General features: G+C 44.4%; 1 long non-coding RNA gene across 1 annotated transcript; it reads right to left on the bottom strand.

Moving 5' to 3' along the window:
* Nucleotides 1-525: 525 nt before the first annotated feature.
* Nucleotides 526-11,271, bottom strand: LOC149336936 (uncharacterized). Its single transcript, XR_016284589.1, has 4 exons — nucleotides 11,091-11,271; nucleotides 8,903-8,996; nucleotides 8,284-8,359; nucleotides 526-1,123 (listed from the first exon to the last, which is right to left on the bottom strand). It is a non-coding gene; the product is annotated as an uncharacterized LOC149336936 (long non-coding RNA).
* Nucleotides 11,272-11,539: the final 268 nt, after the last annotated feature.

The following is an 11,539-nucleotide window of genomic DNA, read 5'->3' as shown; positions in this document are numbered from 1 at the left end:
CCCCGCACTCCATTTGTTCTTAGAGTGTATACAAGTGCCTCGCGAGGTTGTCACAGCCGTGGGACGCGTTACGAGCGAGAGGAACGGGATGTTATCCCACATAAGTGTTAGGAAATTGCTGTTTGTCTTTATGTCAACATTAAAGTCCCCCACTACTAACATCGGTGTGGATCGATGGACGGTTAATGCGAGTTGCAGGATGTGCACGACGTCTTTCGTGAGTGCGGTAGGGGCGAAGTAGGCAGCTACTACACTCTTAGAACTAAAGGAGTGCAGAGGAGTGCCCAGAACACACTTTGAAGGAGTATTCGCTTGTCCCATATTCCACTCCTTTTTCCAGAATAAAATTACTCCCTCTGGACAAAGAGTGATCCAACACCTACTCAAGGAGTACTGTACTACTCCTGCAATAGAGTACAGGCAATCCTCCGAGGGAGTAAAGCTACCACATTGAAACAGCATCCTACTACTCTTTCAGGTAGAGTTCCTGGACTCCGTTTGTTAGAGTGACTATACTCCTTCAAGGAGTATCAGCCCAGATCTTATTTTACTCCTTCAAAAGGAGTTTCACGTGTTTTCAATGTATCCTACTAATTTTCTTATTTCACATATTCTTCAGAGCAAGTTGGTCATATGTTTTGCAGGATCCACCTGCGCTACATCTACAAAAGAGTAATGAGCAAAAGGGATTATAATCTTTGAGTAGAATAATTTTTGCTCATACAACTACTTTATGGCTACACTACAGTTTGCACATTAGTATGGTGCTCTGTCTGCGTTGGGAATAACAATGGTTCAAGAAATAATGACACAAATGTACAACACTGATAACTTTTATTTCTCAAGTCATTGCTGTGATTGCTGTGGCTGCCCAAAACACGCTCGGGAGGCGCTCGCTAGGATCAAGCCCCATTAGTGTCTCAAGCAGCAGACAAGCCCGCTTTGTTTTTGGGGTGTACTTGACATCAAATGCCAAGAACACTGCCAAAAGCAAAGTAAACCCATCTACCAAATCCACCGCAGTGAGCTGTAAGCGCTCAAAAGAAACTAAGATGCTGGATGATGCCGTAGCTTGCTCGGCTGAGTGAAGGAGCTTTGGCTATGAGTGCATTTCACCGGGTGCCTGCAAACATGAATGAAAATAATGCAAGTAAGAGTCAATTCCAATGCCCTTTTCATACTATCCTGCATATAACCCCATGAAAAAAAAGAAAGAATACAACTAGAATGTACTGATCGTGTCTGTCATGTCGCCACTAGTGTGTACCTATATTGTGACCAAGTGCAGACACCTTTCATTGCAAACCTTCATTCAGAGCTACAATTTTATGAAGCCCAATACAATTATCACTATGCTAGTCCTTTCAAAAGCTGTGTGCATGTAAAACAAGCACATATTTACCAAATGAAAATTTTAACATGAGCAAGCTCTTCTGCAAGTATCATGATCAGCCTGACTACGCCCACTGCAAGGCAAAGGCCTCTCCCATGTTCTCCAATTAACCCTGTCCTTCGCCAGCTATGTCCACCGTGTTCCTGCAAACCTTCGCCCATGGAACATTTTGCTGCTTCCTGCTACGCCTGCCTTCTCTTGGAATCCACTCCGTTACCCTTAAGGACCAGCGATTATCTTGCCTTCGTCCTACATGCCCTGCCCAAGCACCCTTCTTTCTCCTGATTTCGACTAGGATGTCTTCAACCCGCGTTTGTTCCCTCACCCACTCCGCCCGCTTCCGATCTCTTAACGTTACGCCTATCATTTCTATTTCCATAGCTCGTTGCGTTGTCCTCAACTTAAGCTGAACCCTCTTCGTTAGCCTCCACGTTTCTGCCCCATAGGTGAATACCGGTAGGATACAGCTGTTGTATACTTTTCTCTTGAGGGGTATTGAAAAACTGCCATTCATGATCTGAGAGAACCTGCCATATGCACTCCAACCCATTCATATTCCTCTAGTTATTACTCTTCATGCTCCGGATCAGCGGTCACTACCTGCTCTAAGTAAATGTATTCCCTTATCACTTGCAGTCATTTCTAAAACCACACCTATTGTGTTTGACGATTTCTTGTCACATAATACATTGTGCAGTTTAAAATATAGGGTAACCTTGAATCGGGAAAACACTTAAACCAATGACAGTTTTCTTGCTGAAGAGAAATGGCTGTTGCAATTCCTGTTTCTCAGATACCATTAACTGAATTTCATGCTCTAAAATAGTGAAGGAAAAATTCAAAATTTTTCATCTCAAAGAGGCAGACAACAAATTTCAGTTTGGTTTGGGTTGGTTTTTGGGGTTTAACGTCCCAAAGCGACCCAGGCTATGAGAGACGCCGTAGTGAAGGGCTCCGGAAATTCCGACCACCTGGGGTTCTTTCACGTGCACTGACATCGCACAGTATACGGGCCTCTAGAATTTCTCCTCCAAAGAAATTCCAGCCGCCGCGGCAGGGATCGAACCCGCGTCTTTTGGGTCAGCAGCCGAGCAAATTTCAGTTGCACATTTTTTTTGTTTTTAATGATGCATAAGGCATTACTATGCACGGATAACCACACAGTATTCGCCTATGACTGCTAAATAATTTGTAATTAAATATCTTCTTTCTCCTGCTTCACTTTTAAAAACTGAGCAATGGCAATGGCATCAAAGGTCAGTATAAGCCAGGGGAGGCATGAAGAAAACTGCAATATAATTGCGGCTTCGTCATTCACTGTGATTCCGACTCTTAAGGCAGGCTGGCTTTAGCATTGTAACTAATTAAAACGATGAAGTAGCGATATCGTAGCTTTTTTGTGCCTTCCATAACCTATACTGAACATTGATGCCATAGCAATTGCTATGCTATTGAAACAGGGAAGAAAAGAAATCTGGTTGTAATTATTTAGCGATTGGAGACGAATACTATGCAACAATTCTATGTATACGAATGCCCAGCACGTCACTACAAAGAACACAGATAACCAAAAATTTGGTGTTTATACTAATTTAAGGTAATACTACTTCCCACGCAAGAACACGACAGCCATGTGTAAACTTTTTAATTTCATAGTAATAAAATCTATCCAACGACAAGTTAGGCGCAGCATGCCTGCTCTTTATAAATATGCAATACTGACAATGTTTGACACTAGCATTTGGCATGAACGAGATAACTGTGATTACTTCGCACATTACGTGCCAGTCCATACTATTATGCACAATTTAGATTTGCAAATGTAATGTGTAATTCTCTATGACTGCCACGTTAGTGCACTGCAAACCAATGAAGTTGTCTTGCATTTGCAATGTTCTCACTACTTTTATGCAACACTGATCACTTCAGTATATCTGCATTGTTCTGTTAGACGGCCACGGGATAGCTAGAATTAAGGCTATTTTATGTGATGGAAACCATTAACTAGACAACAAAGAAGAAAAGCCTCAACTACTGTCCTGGTGCTGGGACGTCTAATAAGAGCTCAGAAAGACTCGGTTTCAATACGCCAAACCCTCCACATAACATTACCCTGTGCGAAAATACCCCACCCCACCCTAGCTTAATTTCTGTCCACATGCACCAAGGCTCACTGCACCTGTTATAAATATTGCCCTAAATATTGCAATCAAGCTGCCCGTGTATGCATAGGCTATCTGTGCATCGAGAAAGAAAGAAGTTGTTAGGAATGTTTCACACCAAAAACAGAAAAAAAGGCAGCCTGTTTCTCAGAAACAGCTAAGAGCATGAAATGGTGTGTCCAAAAAGATTAGGCTGCTTTGTACTTATTTATGACAACGAGAACTGTCAGAGCTGCGCTTTCAAAAATTCAGGAGCTTTGTGCACAAACGTAGCTTCCGTATGCACGTCTTGCAGCACCAACGCTTCCGAATTGAAACGACCAATGAATATACACAGGAAAAAGCAAATAGAGAGCGCTTGAATTTAAAAGAAAAGCTACCTTGCACAATCAGAAATTTCACGACAGAACCTTCCAAACAGTGACGTGTACTGGTTGCGGTATACCGAATATATACCTAGCAAATAAGTGTGCGCTTTGTTACCGAGCGGGATTCTGTGGCGGCAATGCTACAGCTCCAATTCCGAAAACCTAATGCTGCAAAAATTGAGTTTGCAAAATACGTGCGAATGCACGATACACTTTTGCACGCATTTAGAACTTTCAGTTGTGAAACACAGACAACGAATCTTGTGTATGAGTCTTCCTTGGCTGGTAAAAAAGTTCTATAAGTCTCCAGTTTGCCTGTGTACTCCACAAATTCTAGGATCCCTGTCCGCTACATGTCAAATTTCACTGAAGCGAAAGTAATACAACCGACAGCTGATGATCTGCTAGGGCAACAGGATTTCAAAAGTTTGAGAAGGGCAGTGGGAGTCCAATCCAGGTGGAGTAGTGAAATTTGACTAGTAACAGACAGGGATCCTCCAATCTGTGGAGGACACCGGCAAATTGGAGACTTACGGAGGAATTTTTTTACCCGCCAAGGAACACGCATACACAAGAAGAACCACAGAGGACTACGGCTTTTACCAGCCCTTGTCCTGTGCGGTTCTCTCTTGTGTATGCGTCTTTTTTGGCTGGTAAAAAAATTCTTCCATAAGTCTCCAATTTGCCTGTGTACTCAACAAACCGCAGGATCCCTGTCCACTACTAGTCAAATATTTCAACTCCACCTGGCTTGGACTCCCACCGCCCTTCTCTGTGGAGAAAGGGTGACAGCAGCTGGCAAAGGACAAGGTTAACTGCAGATCAACTGGGGAAGCATTATCCTGCACTGATTTTGACGGCAGGTTCACAAGACAAACAAAATCAACTCGAGGAGCGGGGTGCACATCATGCGACTGAATGTCAATGGCCAGTGAAAATGGCACCAGCACTGTGGAATGCACATGCAGAAAACGAGACGCATTTTTTTGTCAACTTTGAGTAGCAGTCTACTGCAATTTTAAAGAGCAAAGCTCTCAAGTATGGCAACACTGGCACTTTTTGTTTTACTGAAAATAGGAAATCAGGAAAATAGGAAAGGCAGGAGTCCAGTGGATGATGGAGGTAAATAAGAAAGGTAGGAATGCTGCAAAGAGGTTTTGGGAGCACATAAGGCTACAAGGGAAGAGAACAGAGGGCATCCAACACACTCTGACCACACAGGATGAAAAAAGGGTAGAGGGAGAGGAAGCACAGGAATTTATCAGACAAACAATTGAAGCAGCATTTGCAGAGCCTGTGGCGGATGGACTAGGGGAGAGCAGGGACAGCAATGGGGCAGGGGAGGAAGAGCCTAGGGAGAGAACAGCAGGGAGCTGGGACAGAATAGAAGCCAAGGTTCCCATCAGAACAGCGACAGGACCAGACGGCATGCCTATGAGATTAATTACCATACTAGGCAAGAAAAGCAAACTGAAATTACGACAGATCATTGAAAAAGTGGTAGAGGGAGGAGACGTTCCAAAAGACTGGAAAGTGAGCAGGATGAGACTAATATACAAAGGCAAGGGAAACAGGGACAACATTAAATCCTACCGACCAATTACGGTCACATCAGTTATTTACAGGCTAGCAATGCAGATGGTGAAAATGAGAATGGAAGAATGGGCAGAGCGTGAGGAGATCTTGGGAGAGTTGCAGAACGGTTACCGAAGGGACAGACGGTTGGAGGACAATCTATTTGTCATAACGCAGTGTATAGAGATAGCTGAGGCAAGTCGGAGGCCTCTATGGATGGCAGTTTTAGACATTAAGGGGGCATATGACAATGTGAATCAGGAAAAACTTTGGGACCAATTGAAGGGATATGGCGCTGATAGAAATCTGGTTGAATATCTACAACGTATATATTCAGACAATGAGGTCGTGGTAACCTGGGAGGGAGAAACCACAAAACCAGCTAAAATTAAGAGAGGGTTAAGGCAGGGCTGCCCACTATCACCTCTACTTTTCATGGTATATGTGAGCCAAATGGAAAAGAGGTTGGAAGAGTGTAGGGTAGGAGTTGATGTGAGTTATATGCAGGATGGTCAGAGGGTAAACCAAGTGTTGGCTGGACTAATGTATGCGGATGACATTGTTCTACTAGCAGACAAGCGAGATAAGCTGCAGGAACTAGTTAAAATCTGTGGTGAGGAGGGCAACAAGCTAGGACTCCAGTTCAGTAGAGAGAAGTCAGGGATAATGGTCTATAATGATGAGAAGGGAGACCCACTAGAAATACAAGACACTATGATAGACCATGTGAGTACGTATAAGTATCTAGGTGTATGGCTAAGTGAAGGAAAAAAATATCTGGAAGAGCATGAGAGGATTCTGAAGGATAAAGGAAAAAGGAATTCAGACATTATGAAGCATAGAGCACTATGGAACTATAATAGGTATGAGGTGGTTAGAGGGGTATGGAAGGGAATCATGGTACCGGGCCTCACATTTGGAAATGCAGTCCTGTGCATGAAATCAGAAGTACAGTCAGGGCTAGAGGTCAGACAAAGAAGTGTAGGAAGGCTAGCCTTGGGAGCCCATGGGAACACTCCAAATGAGGGAGTCCAGGGAGATATGGGTTGGGCGTCGTTCGAGGTTCGGGAGGCCATCAGCAAACTGAAATATGATCAGAGACTAACTCAAATGGAGGAAACAAGGTGGGCAAAAAAGGTGTACAAGTATCTGTACATGAAAAGTATTAACACAACACGGACTAATAGAACCCGAAAGCTAAGAACGAAGTATTTACGGGTGAGGGATGGGACGCAACAAAAGACTAACGTGAAAGTGGAGGTAAAGGAGTCGGAAAGAAAGATGTGGAAAGACAGAATGCAGGAAAAATCGGCACTAGGCATATATAGGACACGAAAACAGGACATCAAAAAAGAGCGATTATTCGATAATTCGCGGGGCAGTTCACTGCTTTTTGAGGCTAGGACAGGGACTCAGAGTACAAAAACATATAGGTCCAAATTTGAAGAAGTGGATATTTTGTGCTCTGCATGTAAAACGGAAACGGAGACCATAGAACACTTGGTTCTGAGGTGCGCAGAACTCCGCCCAGCCCTCCCAGAGGGGACAGCAACGACCATAGAGATAGCGCTGGGATTTACTGGGGAGGACGGGCGAGTGGATGGGAAAAGCGTGACATTGACGAAGGGGAGGTTGGAGGATTGGTGGCGGAAATGAAGGGAGGCGTGAATTTCTAGCGTAAAAGGATAGACAGATTAGATATTGTAAGAGCGAAAGGGAAAAGAAAATTAAATTAACAATGGGGGAAGTATACGCTAGGTGGCGAAAGCTACCGCCCGGTACAAAGGGTAAAGCCATTATCATCCATCCACTGGGGTGAGGGTCGTCGTGAGGGTTGAAGTCCATATTTCTTTTCCATCCACTGTGTTAATTGCGAGCTATGTTTACCTAATAGGGGCTGGGCATCTAACATCACCGTTATTTCTTTGCAGCAGTTAAAACAATACAGCATACATTTTATAACATGCTTAACGAATTTTTGGGAGCAGCATGCTTTTACCCTTCTACTATTTGTTGCTACTGAATCAGTTTGGCGTTGACAAAAGATCTGTAATAAGGAGTAATTACTCATTGACATCCACTCGAGCACAGCCAAATGGCTACAAAGGAAAGCTATACAGCTTTCACAGAAACTTCGTAGTTAAAGAAAGATTCGTCCTGGTCCGGTGTTCGAACTCAGAACCACCACTTCACTGGAGCAGTCGCTCTATCAATTTGTCCAACCTGGACGGCAAGCTTATGGTAGGGCGAGAGCGAAGTGATCAATAACTCGAGTGGGAACTGTGTTGGTCCAATGTTTTAGGACCCCTAAAACATTGGACAAACTCAGTTCCCGCTTCATGTTACCTCTAAAACATTGGACAAACTGAGTTCCCGCTTCATGTTACAATACTGAGTGACATTTTGGTCTATACACCAGAAATACCGGTAAAGCATCATGATAGAACACAATGTTTTTTAAAGGGATAAAGGAATATGTTCGCCCTTTCAGAGGGCACATATGCATAAGAGGCAACATGTGTGAAATAGTCGCTGCACCTAAAGCAGTGTAAATTCCATTATGCTAACAGCAGCAGTCAAAAGCTTCATGAGCGACTATTTCATACAGATCATGTAATTACATTCATGTAATTCAGGATCAGATTCATGTGATTATACAGGGAGGTACTGCTGCTAAGTGCACGTAGAGCTCTGCATGCATTTCTAAACCCGGCTGTGAGCCTATGTCTACGAAATTTTTCTAAATAGGCAGGTAAGGTATGCATCACTGGAAAACAATACCTACCACAAACAGCTGAGGAGAGATAGCACAGCCAAAAGCTGGAAGCACGAATGGCCCAGTAGATACTGGCAGCTGGCAACTGCAAATAAATATGTCAGAGCAACTGTTGTCAGTGGCCGTAACAATGTCATGAATGACAAGAGAAGAAATTGTCTACTGCTTCATAAATTAGAATAAGGTAGTAACATAGCAACACAAAAAGCAATGAGAGGGCCCATGACAAAAGAAATGAACAGATTGTATGTGATGCGCCGATATACATTTTTTCAGTAGATTTACATGACTGTCACACCCGCATAGAAAGATGAGCAGGCTGGAATACCACTATTTTTATGCATGATGAAAAGAGCGTAACTTTTCGAATATAGCATGCACAGGATTTTATTACTACTAGGGTGCTTTGCAGCAGCACCGAAGGTATTTTTAAATTGAACGTAGCGACCAGTAGACCCGTCTGCTTTGCACAAATGATGAGAGGATGGAAAAGGCATGCATTCATTAGCAAGAAGCACGATATCTCACATCACAGCATGAAACGAAAATTGGTATTGCATTTAACAAATCTGCACAGAAATAAAAACTGCCTAGTGGCAATGCAAGTAAGAGCAAGGGAAAAAAATACCGAAGAAAACTGGTGAGTGTGGTGCAGGGAGGTCTGTGGGTAGGGTCTCGTGCCTGGGAATAGTTCCGAGCGCGGAGAATCGCCGGCAGCACAGCTGGTGGCAGTCAACCAAGAATAAATAAGAGAAAGTGAAAATCAATAACAAACCATCACCGATATAGCGAACGACTTGAAAGCGGGCCGCACAAACGAGGGATATAGCAAAAAGCTTGAAATCCTAAATAAGTGCGCAGTTGCATCCCAAACAGTTCTCAAAATCTGAAGGCGAGGAAGCATCGACACCTACACCTCAGGGCAGACGCAAGAACGATCTAACTTTGACATAATACTGTGTCAAATTCTGTTCCATGGGGAAGCACAGATAAAAATTTACAAATGACTAGGCAAGGGATATGCCCCAGCCTTTTACACGCGATCATTGTCCCCGAAAAAATTGTATGACAAATATTAAGGCGTAAGCACTAGTCCCACGAGTACACACACTGAGCACTGTCTGTTGGCAGCTGGCCTAGCGCGAGTGCTCTGTCGCGCGGCACTGCCGCTCATCGTCATCTTCTAAGTAGCACAAATCAATCCGACGGGCACCAGCCGCGAGGCAACTCGACCGTTGTCAGTTCCCCTGTCTGTCCGCAGCTGGCCTAGCAAGAGCGCTCTCTAACGTGGCACTGCACGCTCATCATCCTCTCCTATGTAGCACAAATCTATGCTATTGGAATGTAGTAAACATTGTAGTAGTAAACAGCGCGATTAGCCAATTCCAGAACTGGCAGGAGTATTCTTACCAGGCTCGGAATTAACTTTCAACCTACGAATAACGATGCTAAAGTAGACTTAGCCCGCGACTATAGGACGGCCCTACTAATCAAACCACTCCCCAAAAACATGCACCCCGTACACCATGAGGGTAGAAGACAAGCAAGAGCCAAAGCCTTACATAACAAATACAGACAGTGCGCTGGAACACTTTATGTAGATGCGGCAGAATACAAAAATACCAATGCCTTTGCAATTGTGGTTGTGAACGAGAATGGTGACCACATCGTCTCGGCGACAATCAAAACGAAATCCTCTGAAACGGCAGAAGAGGCGGCTATAGCCCTCGCCCTAGCGCATACCCAAGGGAGCATCATCTTCAGCGATTCCAAAATGGGTATCAATAATTTCGCTAAAGGGCGAATTACAAACATCTCCCTTAGAATCCTTAACGTAACCAAATTCTCACCAAATTATTCCCAATTGATATGGGTCCCAGCCCATTCGGGGAATCCGGGGAACGAGGCAGCCCACAATAAAGCCCGAGGTTTCGTCGACCGGGCAGTGGATGAGTCTGGCTCCCTGAATTTCACGAAGGACTCCATAATCACATATCATGATCTCACCAATCATTTTAAACTAGAGAGGAGAATTTTCCCCCCTCCAGACAAAAGACTTACTAAAGACAAAGAGGTTACGTGGCGTCGTCTACAGACGAGATCGATACGCACCCCATCACTCCTCGCGCACATTTATCCAGATCTTTACAACCCAAACTGCAAACACTGTGGCCAACGTGCTACGTACGATCACATCCTGTGGGACTGCAAAATAGAGCCACCTCCGGGTGATCTAGTTACAGCTCCTTCTCTCGAGCGGTGGGAGACCGTGCTGGCTAGCTCTGACCCCAGAACGCAAGTTTTGGCGGTGGAGTGGGCTGACAAAGTCGTCGAGGGCTATGTACTCTCGACCACTTAACGCGACCTCTTGCCAAGCTCTTCGCGGCGAATAAAATGTTTTACAATCAATAAACATTGTCTGTTGTTTTTCGCAGCGCTAGCAAGCGACCGCATAACTCTGTTGTGATAACTGGTGGCATTTTTATTCACCGCGGCACCCGAGTACTAAACGCAGATAGAGACTATGGAGCAACAGTTGCCATGCCGCCTATACGCCCGTTCTTTTCTGGTAAAGGCCGATTCACACGATTTTCCGTTCGCCCGCTGCCGCGGCCGACAGCGCGCCTCTCAATGTGGCGACGCATGAATACGTAGTGCGCGGGCCGCGGGCGAACGGCCGTCGTGTGAATCGGCGTTAACGCATTATAGCTGAGGCAACCGCACGCAGACTGCCTGCACTGCCATCCCTATATAGGCGCACACTAATAACGCGTGCGAATAGAGATCAGAAGTAAAGAAACGTACACGGGACTCACCGTTCAGACGGCTCATCAAGGCTTAGCAAAACCGCACATTCTTCTTCGTTGCCTCTCCAGATGACAAGAAGTCGTAGCGCTACCTTTCTTCAGGGCTTTACCCGTTCAAAATCACCAGTGTTGACAGGACGTAATTCTCGTCGTTGGTTTCCAAAACACACTTGTGTTCTTCATACACGTCCACCGCACGAGCACTCAAACAATGCTACGAAAACCCAAATAACACAAACGTGACGACGGCTGCAGTTTTGCTTCGTTGAAAAAACCTACAAATGCGCTTTTTTTATTACTAATATTTGAATTGTGTTCGCAACAAAAACAAATTATATTTTTTAATTTTATTTCTTTATTAAATGCGAATACCAAAGCGCTTTTAGATACTTTTGCTGACATGTCGTTTGTAGAAGCTGCGATCCTGTGATCCCATCCCCGGGTGTCCTAGCAGACGA

The sequence above is a fragment of the Amblyomma mixtum genome, chromosome 7 (assembly GCF_055824585.1).
Source record: "Amblyomma mixtum isolate Tamu chromosome 7, ASM5582458v1, whole genome shotgun sequence".
Lineage (NCBI taxonomy): Eukaryota > Metazoa > Arthropoda > Arachnida > Ixodida > Ixodidae > Amblyomma > Amblyomma mixtum.
The sequence above is the reverse complement of the archived record's forward strand: the minus strand, read 5'-3'. Positions and strand labels throughout refer to the sequence as shown.